The sequence below is a fragment of the Sinocyclocheilus rhinocerous genome, unplaced genomic scaffold (genome assembly GCF_001515625.1).
Source record: "Sinocyclocheilus rhinocerous isolate Xijiao unplaced genomic scaffold, SAMN03320098_v1.1 scaffold3377, whole genome shotgun sequence".
Taxonomy (NCBI): domain Eukaryota; kingdom Metazoa; phylum Chordata; class Actinopteri; order Cypriniformes; family Cyprinidae; genus Sinocyclocheilus; species Sinocyclocheilus rhinocerous.
The window spans coordinates 99,376-105,392 of NW_015654499.1; positions in this window are offsets into that span (position 1 = coordinate 99,376).

A 6,017-nucleotide genomic window follows, 5' to 3' on the forward strand; every position below is an offset into this window, starting at 1 on the left:
TGGTGTTTTTTTTTTCATGTTGTTGTTACAAAAGTAGTTTCTTATTCTACTAAGCAAACTCTACTGAACAAGACATCCTTTGAGCAAAGTAACTTAAAGTTAGCATAGGAAAAACGGCATGTTCTGATGCTTGCGTGTACTAACCTGGTGCAGCTTTGAGGTACTTGCAATAAAAAAAAGTAATTGCACTCCAAGTTGATGTGCATAATATTCCACTGATAATCCAAATGATCCATTGGTGAATATCCAGATCAAGACTCATTGTGTTGGTTGATGCTCCAAACTCCACATCATTGGTCATCCAAGCTGTTGAGGACAGTATAATCCGCAAGCAGAGAATTCCTTTGACTTGAAAGCTGAGAGATGTTGCTGTAAAAATAATTAATTAATTAATTATTAATAATTTAAAAGTATAACTTTTTGTGGAGCTTAAACTGAGGAGAACCACTCTTTTGCTGCAGCACTCAAATGCTAAAGGTGGTAGGTGGTGAAGGTGGTAGTCCTGTAGAACACAACAGGGCCATTGTATCGTAAGGAATGCGGAGGCTTCCGTAGTGGGAGGCTTGAATATCTAAACAGCTAACTGGATCCATGCACTCACTTTCACTTTAAAACACTGAAATTCTTTGGGGAAGGGGAAAACATTGCAAACCAAACTAAAGTGAAACAGTGGGCTTTATTTAAGGAGTAACTGAAGACTATGAAACAAATGTGTAGAAATCAGTAGCATAATAATTTGCACTATTGGCCGTAACTGTTGCATCTAACTGTAGGGTCAAAATCTCACCAGGGCTTCATTTACAGTATCACATGACACTATGCTCTTTGTTACAGAGCAAATGCTGTCCAACTTTTTTTTTAATTGCCTGCAAAATAGTAGTGTGATAACGGGGCTAAGATGATGTCATCATCGCAATAGAGGGAGTGTGTGACGTCTTTTTAAAAAAGCCATTTATGGTCCTGTGTTTCTGTTGATGTTTATAGTTTTGTTTACTTTGGTGCAGTTTATTAGGCTTACGTTTCAATTATGACTAATCCAGTACATTATACTCTAATATTCATTTAGAATGCAGGCAGTTTAAGATATTATATTTGTGTTGATTCCTGACAGGTGCAATTCCCCAAAGATGCATTGCCCCTCATTAACCACACAGAGACAGATTGTAGTTATGCTGTCTGTGACTCCTTCACGAAGGGGGCGGGACTACAGCTCCCCTTTTTCTGGTGTTGGGTAAAACCATAACAACTATTAGGGCGAGGGAACATAACTTTTGGTGATATGTAAATTAAATGTTTTACGGTGTTGGGTATATTGTGTTTTATTTGGAGAATTATATTGCTGTGTATATTTCATTTTTCTTTTAAATTAAGTGGTCATATGTTAAAGAATTTTAAGTTGTTTTGAGTAAATGTCCCTATAGTGACTATTGTTAATGTTAGGTTATATAAGCCAGTCTAGACTGAACCTTGGGGGAGGACGGATGGGGGCATACCACTGATTTTTTTTTTAAACACTGAGCCATGTGTTAAATTTGTTGTGTAAATATTTGTTTTGTGGGTTTTTTTAGTGGTGGCGAAATGAAGCCTCATGAAGCATTGAAGCTTTTCAGCCAAGTGGTTCACAAAAGGGTTCATTTCTATGGGATTACATCTCTGCCACAATTCTGCACGCGAAAGATCATATTTTGAGCGCGCAAAAGTGCGTTTTGCACGAGCGCGAACTGAGTTTTGTGGAGAAAATGTTTGTCTCACAAAGAAGAAAGTATTTTGAGTGCACGAAAATCAATTTTGCATTTAAAATAAGTTTTTGGATGTGTGCAGACCTTCTCTTTTGCGCGTGCACGGTTTCACTAGCTTGCTCACCTGATGCCAGCCCTCAGTGCTCTCTAAATGCCAACGGCTTGCTTGCTCAACACAACCCAGCGTTATAATATGCCATAATTCCAGCCAATCAGAGACGAGGCTGCTAAATTCTGATTGGCTGCCTTGACAACCAATCACAACATTCCTTGCATTACATTGACAGCAGAAGAGGAAAAATACAGTGCATGCATAACTATTATGCAAGTTGATATTCTGATCATATTTTTTCCAACCACATTTTACCAACTCCAAACGACATCAATCTTAATAACTACTATTAATCTTGTATTTAATCATTTATAATTGATATATAATTATTCATGAAGGCTGAAGGCTGAAGTGAAAAATGTCTTATATTCAGGTGTGCATAATTATTAAGCAGATTTTCTTTGTTAATAGATTAATAGTTAATAGATAGATTAATCAGAAAATCAACTTGCATAATAATTATGCATGCACTGTATTTTTCCTCTTCTGCTGTCGTGGTAATGCAAGAAATGTTGTGAGTGGTTGTCAAGGCAGCCAATCAGAGTTTAACAGCCTGGTCTGAAAAAAATAAATACTTTTTTCTTTGCAAAACGAACGTTTTCTCCACAAAACTCAGATCGCGTGCGTGCAAAATGCACTTTTGTGCGCTCAAAATATGATCTTTCGCGTGCAGAATTGTGGCAGAGATCTAAGCCTATACATTTCTCGAGTCTTCATTTGCACACAATACCACCTGGTGGTCAAAGAGTGTAAAACAAGCAGATAGCCTACGTTACAGATGACCCGATGTGATGTATTAGTCTATTTTGCGCCAGTTAAGGCTTAGAAATAACAGTGAAGAAAAAAGAAATTTGCACATAGACTAATCTATGGATATGAATATAATGTGTATTTTATGGTGATTTATAATGATTGTATAACATAACTGTGTATTAAACGTATTGGCTTGAAATGAATGGGGCTATCAAATGTGTGTAAATCAATTCTTTGGTCATAATAGGCAGGAGGGGCAATATTATTCTAAAACTGTAAAGTGGCGGGGTTTAACTGGGCAGAGGGCAGTGAATGTGCTTGTGTAACTTGAGGGGATCCCATGGGTTTATATCTGTCAAAATGTCCCGCCAAGATTCGAACCGCTTCCTGAATACCTGAACCAGGGATGCGTTCAGCCCCGACAAAAACGGTGCAAAACGTTTTTTAAACGGAAACGGTGGTGCGTTGAACACACTGTTCTGATGACGCAAGAGTTGCAACTATGGCAGCTGAGAAGACCATTCTTTGTGTTCTTTTTGAAGAATTTTCGGAGCCTGATGAAATCGGTATAAATACGTGTCGTTCAAAACGGAAACTGTAGCAAAACGGTGCACACTGGTTTGAGCTTGAACTTGCCCCAGGGTTGTGGTTAGAAGGGATACAGCAAAAACCGGAAGCTAACAATAAATTGACTTTTCTACCTATTAGATTGTGTTTTATTAACGTATACACCTACCCCAACCCTAAACCTACCCCTTACAATAATGCAAAAATAGTAATTAGTGTTGTACAGTGTGAGATATGTGCATGCCCAGTAGTTTTTGCTGTATACCTTCTAGCCTTAATCTCGAACCAGTCAGGCGGAAGCCAGGCTTCGGACGTCATAAATGACGTCATTGGTCTAAAACGATTCAAGCCTCGATTCGAGATTCACAAAAAAAAAGAAAAAAAAAAGATTTGAGATTCACCGAAAGCTTCCGGGACTTCCAGTAGCCCCTCACTGCAGAACACAAGATCCAGGGGGCGTGGTTGGATCCACATCTAGGGGGTGGAGATTGGTAGGTTCAGGGGTGGAGATGGGTGGGTTTAGGGATCTGGGGGTGGAGATATTTATATACCCTCATTGGGGGGCTGAGCCCCCCTAAAATGAAAATCCTAGAATCGCCCCTGATGTCATGTCAACAAATGGAAAGGTCAACCATCTATTAATTATCATGTTAATTACTGTGCGCCTTTAGCCCCAACAGCAGCGGTGCTTTTTACCCCAAATACCATACGTTTACATATTCTTTCGTTATTTAAAAACTGTTGCTTTAATTATCTTTATTGAAGGTCCTCTATGCATGCCTCCCTCTCTCAAACACGTCGTTTTCAACCAAGCGGCAACCTCCCGCTCTCTCTCGTGATGCCAACAAGGACGTGACTTAAACTGTAATTCATCGATTGGCCGCTAGAGGCTGGCTGCAAAAGGGAGTCAATCCCATAGACTCCCCATGTTAAAATTTGAGACTTTGCAACTTTACAGATCTTCTTTATGCACCAAGAGCTTGTAACACTCCAAAGAGAACGGAAAACTTGAAATCGCATCATATGACCCCTTTAAATCTATGACATTTTAAAAACCTTAAAATATTAGATCAAGTAAGCACAGAATCAACTTTGCACTGCTGCGCGCGATCGCGTCAAGCATCAGACAAAAATACACGATCATCTTGAAAAGCGGATGTTTTGGAAAGTGCTACGCCACGTTTTTGTGCCATCTAGTGGTTTAGATTAAAATAATATCAAAATAGAAGAAACAAGATTTGACCACGGAGTTGATCTGTTTATCAAATTTAAAAGAGCTATCAAATTGGACACCAAGGTTATTCACCACAGATTTACAGAAGGGAGCTAAATTGCCCAAGTCAAAAGAGTTTTGGGTGTCAGGAACCCCGAACAGAGTTTATTTCAGATTATTTCAGTTTTGCTTTCATTCAAATTCAGATAATTTTGTGACATCCAAGATTTGACTTCATGTAAACAACTCAATAGTGACTCAAAAGAGCTTTTATCCTGTTTCTGCAAAGGTAGATACACCTGAGTGTCATCTTACGAGTTATTTTAAAGCCCTTAATATAAAGCATGTCTCATGTTTAGGACAAATTGTATAATGCACTTTTCCCAAGCAGCAGCTCATTGTGTGTCCTCCGCTATTATTCAGATGCGCTCGTATCAAACTACTATAACCAGTATTGCATACCGTCGTTTATACAGAATACATCGATATATCAAACTCGATATACCGCCCAGCCCTAGGTCATCTTGCAAGTCTTTGGCTGTACAATGCAGGTTTTTCTCAGTTGCTCTGATCAAACATTTTATGATATTGTGCTTTTTTTTCAACACCCTTGAGGGTTTTCTGGTACAACACATTTTAAGCTAAGGAATATGTCTGCCAGCTGTCTCTAGGAACCTTTAATGTCTTGGAAATCTTCATGTAGCCTTAGACTTTCTAATGTAATAAAACAATTTCTTTTCTAGCTTTTGTGAGAGCTCTGTTGAATTTGCCATACTCAACTTCAGCACATTGGCTAAGTTAATGTATGTGTAACAGCTCAAGCTAATTCAGTTTTGTTATAGAGTTTCTAAAGGCTTAATTGTGTTTTAAGACAATTTTGTTCCTCACCGTACAAATAAGCGACTTAAAAACAGCAATGTTGAATAGGAATTGAATAATTATGACATAGCTAAAAATCCCACAACTCAAAAATATTATATTATGACACAATCATCAGTAAACTGTTATAGATGTAGTTTTTATAAAATCCTGGATCTTCAGAAAAGCTTGTATTTGTACAGATTTAGAACAAGGATTATGAAGAGAAGGCAATAAGTAAAACACACACACACACAAATATTAGTCCAGTTCAACAGCAACAAAGAATCCAAACACAAATCAAATCAAGTTAGCCCAGCCAATGGCCATTTAGAATTTTATTGAATAAGAATTTTTAAAGAGAGAATCCAACTCCCAGGCTATTTACCCACCTAGACAGGATCATAATGAACTGAGCAATGATGCATGTGGAGCAGTTCAGTATCTAGAGGGGGCTCGCTGTGATTCTGTTTGAGAGTGATCAGTGTCAAAGACACAAACAATAGCTAGTGTGATCCTATTTCACCGAACACACCCCTGCATAAAAGCCCAGCGCAGGGGAGTCTGTGTGTGCTATGTGAGTAGTGAGATTAATATCAGAGGAAATATGGGTCACCGTGGCAGGCAGGCAGTATGCAAGTGTTGCTGCGGCAACCACACAGATGTTAGCGAAGAGATTCGAAGTGCAGTGTTCAGCTGTTTTGAGTCCCAAGGGAAGTCTCAATCATCTGCTCCTACTGTTCTGCAATCACCAGGAACATAATGAGAGAGTGCC